Source organism: Zophobas morio, unplaced genomic scaffold (genome assembly GCF_036711695.1).
Source record: "Zophobas morio isolate AGI-343-1 ecotype UQ-CSIRO unplaced genomic scaffold, CSIRO_AGI_Zmor_V1 ptg000194l, whole genome shotgun sequence".
NCBI classification, from domain to species: domain Eukaryota; kingdom Metazoa; phylum Arthropoda; class Insecta; order Coleoptera; family Tenebrionidae; genus Zophobas; species Zophobas morio.
Window position 1 is genome coordinate 353,303 of NW_026972298.1, and position 13,104 is coordinate 366,406.

Genomic DNA, 13,104 nt, shown 5'->3' on the forward strand with positions numbered 1-13,104 from the left:
GCAAATTTGGTTTGGAAGAAGAGCTAACATATAGAAAAATTTTGGATGGAACATGCAAGTGCCCAAAGTAAAGAGTATTAAAGCATTATAACATAAAAGGGAACAGAGTTAGTTATCTAAAAAAAATGGTGATACAATTGTAGGTAGTACTGTAAATAGTATGAAAAAGTTGAGTTGCGTTAGGATAACTCTGTCTTTGGAACAGTGGCTTAACAGAGAATTTTTACGTTAACATAGAGGTTTAAAAAAATATTACGATTTGAACCAATCAAGGTACTTTAGCAGTCTGGTAAAATTATAGAGTTTTGATCCACTGAGAAAGCGGAAAAATGTCGTAATGAAAAGGATTCCTGTGTTTGACTGGGCAAGCAAGTTAGAAGTTGAGAAGACATAGCAATAGTACATGCAGGTGGGCGCCGCTTTGCAAGGCATAAAAAGGCAGTGCGTCCTTAAAGGGTACTGCATCCAATGAGAAAGATCATTAATTTAGCAGTTGGAAGTATCAACATATTAATACCTTAGACAGTGATAAAGGTTACTACTAATTTACCGATTACGATGACCGATGTAATAACACAGTTGTCCGTGCTTCCATAAAATGTTAATGATTCTTTTAAACACTAACGAAATATGATAATTGTTACTGCGGGCTCAAGGGACGCCCTCCTCGTGTATGTCAATGACTGCCTTGTTTTGAGCGGTCCAGCTCAATCTAAAAAAATGAAATTACTAATTTAGTAGAACGTTTTAAAAAGTACAAGGTTAGCTTAAAAAAAGGTTATTCTGGGGCTTTCGGTATTGGCAAAAAAGTTAATTAGATACGGTGCACTAATGAGTAAAATACCGATTAGCACGCTTTTGAAAGCAGTAAAGGTCTGAAAAAAAAAAAATTGAATATTTAGCTGTTTTTCGGTAGTTTAGGAATACCGAATTCCATTTATTTCTTAGAATGCCTCTATATTTGAGCTTTTAAATATATGTTGTTGTAGAAAGGGAAATAGAGCGGGAACTGCATGGAGGAAGGTGGGTTTTATTATTAAGCGTATAACTTATGTCTCGGGTTCTTTTATTCCAATAATTTCCGTTTATACTACAAATAGTGATTTTAATGTAGAATATTTTTTAGCAAAAATAGGGAAAGACGAGGGCGACATGTGTTTCTGTGAGCATCAGAGCTATTGTACTGTCTCAAGTTAACTGTTGACTTAAGAAATGGTTGGTATAGAGATAACCGCTAGAGACTAACCACAAAAGCTTTTAAGGCTTGCAGAGATTGTAACAGGCCATCTATAACTGTGATTGAAAGTTGCGGTGTACACCAAAAAGGTAATAATAGTGGGAAAAAAAAGCCCTGTCCACTTTTTACTTGTTGATAAATTAGTATATTTTGTACCGCAATTAGTGTAAATCACGAAATTAGAGCGTTTGTCTCTACTGATAATGATTTTAAAACTTTTCGGACATCTTAATGAGAGCTCATATCGATCGTTGTAGATATCAACTTTCTATGAGAAGGCAACTAATAATAGTTACTAGAGGGTTTTTGCCTGAAATGGATTTATAAGAACTAAGCAGGATTTTATTCATAAAGCATTTACCCTACTAAATCCATTCAAATAAGAAATTTTCTTGGTTTTAGTAAAACTCCCTAGGGGCGAAAGAAAGATACTTCGGCTGAAGGAGTTGACTACCTTGCCGAGACAGTAAAATATCTGATGAAGAGAAGGTAGATTAATCTATGCTTATGATGCCAAATTTATGGCCATTAATCAAGCTATGTACCTCAATATACATGCGTTAATTGCTAGTAAGCATAACTTTAAATATATATTAAAAAATTAACTGAAAAGATCCCTGTGCCCTTTGCAGTGGAGGCACTTAGTAACTTTCATGGGCCTTTTTTTATCCTATAAACACTTTAATGAGAAGAGCCATTAAATTAAACTAAGACAAAGACGAAATGAAGCCTAATGTTTCGTATGCACAAAGAACTGCGGAATTATTCCAATCAAAACTTAAAAAATTTGATTATGAAAGATATTACACTAAACTAGTGAAAAGATTTTTCATTTTCTTGGAAATATATTTAATAAACTTAATAGTTACCAATAATGATCATAAACATAAAGCACAGAAGGTTGTGACTGGCCTCAACATCGATATAATACTTTTTGTAGGAAAAGCACACTTATGAAGGGAGATATTTGCGCTTAACCGAATATATAACGTATAGTCACGAAAGAGTTTGGAATATATAGGGTGGAGAAGCCATTTCATAATAAAAAAGATACGATTTACGTCAACAATAAAATTGAGGATCTAAAGGAATAGAAGAAGCGAAATTCCGTTGAATATGAACGGATTAGGGCCCGCATCTATATTTTCAGTATACTATTCTCCAAATAAGTCTCTCTTAGAAAGCTATATACGGGATTAACTCACTATTATAACTCAGTCACTATATTCAATTTCTTAAATTGCTAAAACCCCGAGTGGAATGGTAAATATTATAATGACAATGCAAAGCTTCTAAATTTCTGACTTGGGACCTAAAAGACCAACTCTCTTCTACGCGTTATACCCCTTTGCTGTAAACCTCTATTAAAACTTTGCATGAGCTCTTGTCTAATTATAATCTGGTTCTCCTTTAATTTTTGCTAAACTATATACTAGTATGCTCTCAAAAAGGAATTATATTTAGAAAACTTCAAGTTTTTCGTAGAGCAAACCAACTCAACTTGAAGGAGAAATATCACTTCTGGGAAACGCAATTATTACATTAACTTTAACTCTACTCAAACATTAGAAGGAAACAAGACTCAGTCTTCTAACTAAAACACTTAAAATTGCTAATATTTAGAAGAAGACAGGCTAAAAGAGGCTTTGAAAAAAACACTCTTACCCTTGTACCGAAAAATTCTTGCAACAGAAAAATCTGAATGCCATTAATTATATTATTGGAAACCCTCTATTAGCTAGGAAAAATGCAACAAACATTTGAAGGGAAGCTGTACAGATATCTCCTATCATATAATCCTCGATAATTTTAAAATTTGGAAGCTATAACACCTTATAACTAACAACTATTTGAGAGTGATATGATACAATCCGCATATTTAAACTATGACTTTAAGTCAACCAGTTAACAGAGCTTGTAATATTTTCGCGATTTAATTGATTGAAGACCTGTTTTATAGCGCTCATGCTACTAGCATGCGCACTTAACCCTCATTGACGAGGGAAAATCAATGAAACAGTGAATGACCTCCAGCATGTGGTGTGCCAACGCTGATAATAATAAAGTTGCTATTTTTCCCATTAGTAGTTAATCATTTGCTCCTTGTACTTTTTTTGTAAATAATGTTAGTCGATTTTAGAATTTACGAACCTCAGTTGGTTAATTAAGTAGTTTTTTTTAATATTAATTATATAACTAAGATTTCTTTTTCAACTGCAAAATTTTAAACTATTTTGACCTTGATATGTATACGCGAAATCCTTTTGCTCTCACGGGCCATGTGTTAAGTTTAAATGCTTAGCTATCAAATAATAACATAATGTGCTTAAAGGTTACTTAAATGAATTAAAAATGTTAATTTCGCTGAGCTGAAGAGTAGGTAGTAGTTTCATTAGTCTACAGTTTATGACTAAATTTATTTAAACTCTTCAGTAAAGAATTTTTCCTACTCCCCCCCCCCCTACACACACACACACCGCACACAATTACAGGCGAAGCTTTTCAAATATGCAAGCACAACATACTTGGCGTAGAAACCACCTGCTAGAGAAAAGACTTTTATAATTTTTTTGATAACGTTGAAATACCCAGAAATAAGAGACAGAGGCCTATAATATATATAGTACATTCCAAACCCTTTCGCGCCTTTTTCAAAGCTTTAAGAGTCTTCCCCATATGTAACTTTTTTTATTAACAAAAGGTCTCTATCCTTAGAAATATCACAATTCTTAACCCCCACTTCAATCACTCGTATACACTATAGTTCAAAAATGTTTCTGTTTTAAATTTTTTGTCTATAAAACTTTAATTAATAATTGGTTATATAGATCCCTGATGTATATATATGTTTATATTGGGATCTATTTAATGTAGTTTGTATTAGAGGAACTGCTTTCTTACTTAACTCTTTATCGCTTTTTAAAGTTTAAGTATCGATTGAAACGATTTTGCAAGTGGTCCCCCTGCGTGAAAAATTGCTTCATTCTTTATACGAAATTTTCATGAGTACACCTTCTTAGGGTTTTTTTTTATAGCGCTTGAGTGACTATAAAGGATAGCTTATTTATAGACCTTAATTTAATACTGCTAAAACTTAAAGAATGGGAAAACACCGGATCAATGCTACAATCTGACTGCCAGTATGCCAAAGAGAATACAAGCATTAATTCGGAGAAAAGGGAGCTATACTAATTATAAAATCCTCGTTTACTATATTAAATTTTTTCTGTGTAAAATTTTTTCTATAGTCTCTCGACTTTACAAGCTCAACTCTTTTCAAAGGTTAAATCAATTTAAGAGGTCAAGCATTAACAAAATGTAGCTAGAACATAAAGTTTACTGTGTACAAAATTTAAAGTAATCCATTACGTTATTGAAAAGTAACTATATAATAAATGAAAAAGTGTAAAACATTGAAACAATTTAGAATGATAGTCATAACTAAATAACGGTCCGAAGAGTAAAGAGGGAAACAAAAATTATGTTGCGCTATTTGCGTTCATTTCTCACGACCATCAAAACCCATTGACATATAGGCTTGAGAGCTGTAAATGTTTCGACTTGTAACTAATTTTATATAACCAAAAAAATAATATCAATCCGTTAGTTTCTTAATCGTGCGCAAACCGCACTATGTACATACATATTCGTAAATTGACTTTTGGAAACAGTAACTCCTAATAGACTACCAGACCCAGTTTCTTGTTCAGAACTATTAGGTATTGTATTAGAATTACTATACATAAGAAGAGGCGACAAGTACTTTAAGTTTCTCAAAACTTAGCCTGTTACATACATTACTTTGTGTAAACCATCAAAGGTCAGAAAGAAATAAATGTTTAAAAAAGACTGCAACTTTTTGAATTTTGAGATGTCACTTTTTACATAAAAAGTACTTATGTAGTAAAAAGGAGAAAGTATTAAAATTTTTATCGAGATGCCTCTTTTTTAATTTAAAATACAGTCAGCCAGGAAATCTTCAAAAGGTTTAGCGGGTTCAGGAGTGTAACATGGCCAGGGTATGAATAAACGGTGCGCAATTTTTAAAACTTTTTTCTCGGCTGAGAGTGCGATAATCCAACCTGACTAGTAACTAGCAAATTTTTATATGAGGTAACATACTCTATGTAGTACACTAAGTATTGTAGTCATACTGCTCATTATTTATGTGCATAAAATAAAATAAATTTTAAATTTGCTTAAATAATATGAAAACTGAGGGTCAAAAAAAAGCAGAAGTTTTCATTAATTAAGACTTTTTACAATAAGACTCGTGCAAGAGGGTGATAACTTACTTAACATCACTCATTAAAGTATTAAGTAAAGTAATAAATAGTTTCGTCATTGACCTGTGCAAAAACAATTATAAACATCTTTTAAAAGTTCAATTTTTTTAAAATATACCTTTAATAAAGCAAACATCTACTTTTTAAAACGTTTTACAGTAAGTAGATAAAGGTTAAAAAAAAAAACAAAAAATGTCGTAAAGTAAGGAGTCAGAGAATATACTTTCATATTAGTTAGACACAAGGTAAAAAATACAAAGAGACTACGATCCTAAAAAAACCAAATGAGCAATGTTTTTTCATAACTTTCCACTTACCTCCGTCCAAAAATAAAAAATGTTTTCTGGTAAAAACTGGAAAAGGTACTCAGGATCCGCCGCATATATGTAGTACTGTTAGCTAGAGACACTCTCAGTCACTTATTCAAACAACACACTTGCCAGGCAAAAAGATGACTAGAGGTAAATAATAAAAATTTAACTTTCCATGGAGGGCGCGTAAAAGTACAAACACCTAAATTTGAATAATCAATATTCAATATAAGAAAAACTTAAACGTCAAAGCTTTTGCATAAGATCTAGATTTTCACTGCTAAATCTTAGTTTTTAAAAATGGGTCTTTTGCATACGATTATTGTTAAATATTTTAATAAATTTTCTCCTTAATTTCTTGAAATATTAAACGTTATTTCCTGATCTCACCCGCGTATTCACTAGGATTTAGCTATACCACCTATAAGAGAAATTGTTAAAAAAAAAAGAAGGTTCTTATTAATTTAGCCTGCACAAGTACCAACTAATTTTTTTGGTGTACCTAATATAAATATACGGCAAAAACTAAGATTTTTAATCATGTACGCAAATGAATTAACTTTAAAATACTAAGCGGAGTTACGTGGAACCCCCAAGCAATTTTATAAAATTGCCACAACTTAAAATTCCGCGTAAACTATCTTGAGTACTTCGTGTAATCTTGATTAAATATATTTTTCTCCGTCACATTTAAATATTGTGATGACTTCACCTTAGTAGTAAGTTTAGTTCAGCTGTAAAAATTAACGTGGCCAATTTTAAAAAGTGTTCAGGATTATGCATAATTCCGCTTAGTATATTAGGTGGTTATATCCCTAATTGAAGTAACGAATTTTAAAAAGGCATGAATACCACCTTACGCTCGCTTCTTAGTAGCTTGCATTTATAGGAACCCCTTTGATTGGGGACGCTTACGCGCACATCTCCGTCGTATATACAAATTGCTATTTAAGTTTCGCTGCAGTAAAATTCTTAATATTGTGTATTGTTTGTTCATACATCCTATGTAGATAAACGGTGTTTTACTTGCAGCTTAGAATTATACAAAATTTTAAGAACATTTGTTCGTTTCTTTACCTTTTAGTGGAAAACTTTTTTTTGTAAAGATTCATTGCTGTTATATATTCAATCACATGTTGTAATTGCTGGTACGGTTTTGTTGATTTGCATTATATGACAGCTATTCCATAATAGGCACAAAAGCAAGCTGATTACGGTTTTCTTAAAATCCAGCTCTACTGATATGAGCTCATAAGTAACCCAGTACGAAGGGCGAAAATACCTCACAAGCCCCAATATTATGTTCTTTTGTAATTTTTAGTTATGGGAAGGCATGTAAACTACCACCTAGATAAAAATGTGATCGAATCTCCTAAATTGTTCTGTCTTATGTATTAGGTATTAGCGTTAACAATAGATAACAAATCACTGATAAATTATAATTAAAATTATTTTACGCCAAATATATATATAATATAATTAAACTATCCCTGTATACTATTACCCCCAAGAAAGATCCGGTTCTCACATAAAGGGTACCCACCTAGTCAAAGAAAAAAGAGAGAAAAGGAAAATCTGCGTCCTTTATGTAATATTTATATACGCCCGCTATTCCATAGCACTCTTTATTAGAAACGTATGATCCAATGGGTTAACTTATGACACTACTGTAATAAGTTCGGATACAACGATAATAGCTGTTAGAATGAAATAAGCAGTTTCATTATTGTTTGTTTGTTTATATTAATAATGCTTTTGTATATTAAATGAATTCTCCTTATATCTAATAGTTTTAAAGAAATTATTTTCATGTGTGTTTAAAAAGCCTTCATTTACTTTAAAGTGCTCAGCTTTTGTTCTAAAGTGGTTGGTTTGCTGTTTCCCGTCCCGGTAGATATACCGTTGGTCGGTTTAATAAATTGAGTAACATTAGTTAACATAAATAGTTTCTTATTAACAGTAACAATAATGAAATTGGGTGAGCCGGCTTAATTTTGTTTGTGGACTCGGAATACGTATCGTTAATAACTTGAACGGCACATTAGCTACAGTAAAATGGTCAAATGTTGTCTATGTTAAAACTTTGTTTGTCCATAAGGCTTAATTTTAGATTACAATAGTTGTGTGAACGTTTAAAAAAGACAGTTCTAACCTTTCCATGGAGGAGGATTGTTTGTTGTGTTGAACAAATGAGATGCGTGGTGCCCCTTAAGTAGGTCAATTTATTAGATATCAAAGGTGTAGGACTGTTCTCTTTAACTAAGTGACCCAATTAAGCTACTCACTTCAATCAAATAATTGGTAGTTTTTCCTTTGGCAGGGGGAGCATAACTAAATCTTTAGAATTAGGAGAATCATATTAGTAGGCCCTAGTTCATGTTTCTTAGGAGTGCTCGAGATTTTGGTTGATAGCGTAGGTGAAGACAAGGTTTCCTCCTTTTAGGAGGCACTTATTATTAAGGTAGCAATCAGCCCCGTAGTAGGTACCCAAAGGGATAAAAAGTAGAGTCATTACTCCTCAGAGCTAAGCATGAAACAGTGGCAGAAATGATTAATTAAGATAGTAGAAAATGCAGACCAACAGATTTGAGGACTGTAAGACATAGATAGGGGGTAGTTCTTAAATTACCCTACCAGTCGATCACTTATAAGTTTTAATTACCCAATAAAAGCCCCAACCACTCAGATAGAGAAAATTGGCTTTTATAACTTTTAGTAAGGCCCGCAATAACGTCGCTCTGCTGCTTTTGCTCGTTCCTCTGGCTAGTAAATTTAGTAAACTTTTTATGGTAACTCCATAACAAGCTAAACCAGTGTAAAAGGACTTCGGAATTCAGGCTTATTTGACTGCCTTACTAAATTATGATAGAGCTGTTTTACTATTGGTAATCTTACCTAGAGTCTATCTTCATCTACGAGGCAAGTTTCCCACCAAAAAAGTCATGACGCGGTTCGATAATTGCTTGTATAATTTTGTTTAAGATGACTCGATTAAAATGATATAATAATAAACTCTTAGATTAGTGGGTAATTTTTCAGGTACCAAATAGAAACCTTGTTATTATTCTCAAGTGCATTGATCTTATCAAAATCGGTACTTGACTTATATTCCACTTTAATTATAAATTGAGTTAACCCGCAAGGACCCTTTGGTGTACAGCAGATTATTTTTTATTAAAAGCCCCCAATAAGTAGTCCTTCACTACCTTCTCCAAATTTTGAACTCTGATTATGAGGCTCTATGAACGAGTTAAGTTTTTTCCTTTAACACTCAAGCGAGTTACCCAGTTAGGAAGTAGAATAATACCTTTTAACAAGCCTTGAGACTTCGTTTCTCTTTCTTTTGTCATTACCAGCTCTGCTTTGCTAGACTATGTAATAACTAAAAGACTGCACAGATGCATCTATAACGTACGGTCATAACAACTTATCCATTATCGTGGGTTGCCGAGCAAATAATTAGGCTAACTAACTGGTGTAAGCTGTAACAGATAAAATAAAAAAAGTACTGAGTTCAATGAGCAAAATGAAATGCTTGGTGGCAGGATATTTTTTTAATTAACCTAAGATTATTAAAGTAGCAATGAAACTCCAGAAGCTGTGTCCATGTAGTGATTTAGTCTAGATGGACTATGGCTTAGGGAATCTCGAGAAGTAATTAATAATACTAGTAAAGCGCTAACCATGGTCACCCTTTCCCCAAATTTTTTCGGCATCACTCTAAAAATTGCATAATTGGGAGAAAGTAAAACTAAAAACAATACGAGAGGAAGTTACTAAAGGCTCAGCGCAGAGATAATATTATCAGGATGACTTCAGTAATCCGGCTCGCAGAACAAGAGGTAGCTAATCAAGATTCGCAGGATCAACCAATACTCGGTGTCTTTCGACCACATGTAAGGGGAGACTCATTTTCATGAAAAAAATTGTGTACCAAAGTTAAACTTGCTGTAAGAGAGCTAACAAGTAATGGAAGTCAAAAAACCTTTAAAGAGTTGGACTGCTAACACTTAAGCCCCCTCAGATTCTACTTTTTAATTCAGTCCTAATCACGGGTGTAGTATTAAGAAGGTTCGCGTAACGACAACGACCCAACTGGCAGCGTATAATCAAGAAAAGCAGTAGTCATTAATATAGAAATATTATAAAACCTAAAAGCCTAATATAAACCTCTTCCTACACAAGTAAGTTAAAGTTGAAAACAGGGGAGCGGTTAATGAGTGTGCGTACCTGAATACCTAACCATAAAAGACGTCTCCCTTTATATGACCGATAGTACTAAAAGCTAATTCTGTATCACCTACATATCTTTCTGCTAGAAATATACCAGTAGTTATGTGAACAACTAAGAATAAAGCCAAGGGAGACCCAATACCACGAGAATAACGTAGATTAGCAGGAACAGCTAAATTCAATAATAACTTTATAAAGATCAATACTTTCATTTCAAGATTAGTAGAGATTAAACCAACGAATTTAAATTTGGGGCTTAAGGTTTAACTCTAAAACTTTAATTTTCCAAATGGAACGAACAATAAAAAGACAAAAAGTAGTCAGGTTTTACATTCGCGTCGGCCTCGTTCGACATGCAAAGAGTAGTAAAGGCCGCCCGCCTTTGGGAAGATTTAATTGAAAGTTTTCCCAAAGGGGCTGATAGGGGCAAACATACCTACTTTTTTTTCGTACTATAATAATTTAGTAGAGCACTTTAATTAGCTAGGATTTCTAGACTGTTAGTAATTAATCTTATTGGTTAGGGAGAAAGAGTCTTATCCCCTCCCAAGATGAAACAACAGATTTTAAACCTGTAGAAACTGGTGACCTATAACTAGGGAGTAATCTTTTTTTTTCCCACTTTTACCGTGTTAGAATGTATACTTTGTAACCGCCTTGTAGTAATCTATTGGTTGGTGTAGACCAGTGACGATTAGATTCGAATTGAAGGATTACCAACATCTCTGAATTTACCGCTCTGTGCTCTCGGCTTTAGTGGATGGCATTTCACAGCTGCCAAGTTGCTTACTACTGACTTACTGCTTTAGATAAGAACTAATATGTACATAATTGAGAGGTACTTAGTATTGGTGTAAGAAACGTATATAACTAATGGATTTGAAAGGATGATCTATAATGATCTGATCCAAGCAGATGCCGTGGACCTTTATAGAGGCTTACCTGACTCAAGAGGGAACTAAAATAGGTAAAAGTACTGTGAAGTATACACGAAAGAGACCCTAAGGGAGTGAAGTAGATTATGTAACCGACTGTTGTTAGCAGTAGCATCTTGCATCTTATCCCGCGTTTCAAAGATAGTGCTGTAGGTTTTAGCTAACATTTATAGACTTTGGTAAAAGAAAGTGCTTTATTGGTAGGCATACTTTAACTTCGGCTAGTTACCCGACTACCGGGTTAGGGTGTCAGTTTTAACTAACTTCAACTTTTACCTTTGGCATCCTTAATTATCATCAGGCCAGCTTAGTTTTCTAGTTAACATTTCAAACTTACTACAGGTTGTCTCTAACGATTGACATCGTTTACCTTCTTAATTAGTGATTTAAGTTATCTAGGTAATTCATAACTGTTTTATAGGCTTTTTATTTTCTAGCTTTTTTATAAAGCTATTACAGCAATGTATATTAGAAAAACTTATTTCCTTCGTTTGCATAAACATTCTCTCACTCACCCATTAGAAAATTATAAACAGTTTACCATTTTCAGAGCTTAAATTTAATGTAAAACTTTGATTCTTAAGGGAAGCATTTATTAGATATAGGGGTTAAAAGTGGGAAAATAATCCGGAAAGGCGGTACATTATAACTAAACAGTAATATATTATATAATTGAGCAGGATTAAAAAGTCTATGCAATAGAAGTTATAATCTGAAGACAAAAGTTGTGGTTAATAACATTTAACTCAATTTCTAGAGAAATATGAAAGAAAAGCCAGCTTTAAAAAAATATAAACATTCGTTTGTTACTTGTTACCTTTAAGAGGCTGATAGTAGGGTTTCATAGTTTGGTAAATAATCTTTGTCCTACTAAATTGGGCATCTATATTTGGTGCTTTTTTGGAGTGCTAAGAAGACTACCTGCTTCTAATTTTTGGGCAAAATTGTTAAATGCAAAGGTGAAAGATAGTGCTAGACTTAGCGTTTTCTTTGAACAGTAAAAAACTATACTTTTAATTGTAGTTTTTGTTAAGTACTGTTGTAGTTAATAAAAGATTATAAAAAAAATTTTTTAAATGGTTTGTACAAACATAATCGCAGAAGCTTCTAAAGATGGTAGTAGCGTTACTTTATAAGGTGTATTGAGGATACATTTCATTTTCTAGCCTGTTTAAAAAATACATAAAGCGGGAGAGTGAGAAGAAGAGTAAGATAAGGGCTTGAAGCTTTAACACGGAACTTGCTTCGCAGAGCACTACCGTCGGTTTCGGGGTATAGCCTTTTTTAAGAATACAAGAAGCCAAAAGAACTTTTAGAAGGTATTTTTATTTTCGAATTAGATCCCTCATAGCTACTATAAAATAAAGTTAGTGACATTTGTCTCAAACTAACTAAAAGTTATAACAATATATCAATAAAACTATGAGAAACATGTAACTTTAAAATGTACTTCGCATAATAAAATCCAAGCTATTAATTCTGTTATAGTAAAATTTATTTTTGTGACTGTGAAAGAATTTTTTTTTTTTAGTTCTTAAATACTTTAATATTTTTTTAATATATACTAGAAGGTTTTTTTATTATATATTTTACTCCTATTGAGGTTTTTAAAAGAAATTATATACAAATTGCGGCGAGAAAAACCTTTCTTTGATTATAGCACTTGGCTTCTCTTTTCGGCCGTTGTTATAAAACTGTCCTATAAACTCCTTGGTAGGTTTTTTACCTATAAACATTCTTTAATAAGTAATAGACCAATAAGTTATTTAAGAATAATATATGTAGTCTTTTTAGAAACCATGTAAAGTTTAGATGATTTTTCGGATTTGATGTTTAGTTCGGCGACTCTTATCTGCGACAAGCAGGTCAGTAGACCTTCTATTTCAAATAATAAGGAGTTGCGAATTATATTAAGCTGGTAAAAAGTGTTTCTACTCTACTTCGATTTAATATTGTATATTTATAAACTCTTCTTTTGCATTTAAAACTTAAAGTACCTACAAAGCGTGTAGTTCCCTCTGGCAACTTAATTTTTATCTTTCTCTTGACTTTAAAACGAGTTTACTTCTAAAGATGTTGAAAAATTTTAATTTATTGATTTC

General features: G+C 32.7%; 1 long non-coding RNA gene across 1 annotated transcript; it reads right to left on the reverse strand.

Annotated features, from left to right (window-relative positions):
- Positions 1–12,178: 12,178 nt before the first annotated feature.
- Positions 12,179–12,874, reverse strand: LOC135145854 (uncharacterized). Its single transcript, XR_010283584.1, has 3 exons — positions 12,801–12,874; positions 12,647–12,728; positions 12,179–12,356 (listed from the first exon to the last, which is right to left on the reverse strand). It is a non-coding gene; the product is annotated as an uncharacterized LOC135145854 (long non-coding RNA).
- Between the last annotated feature and the right edge of the window lie 230 nt (positions 12,875–13,104).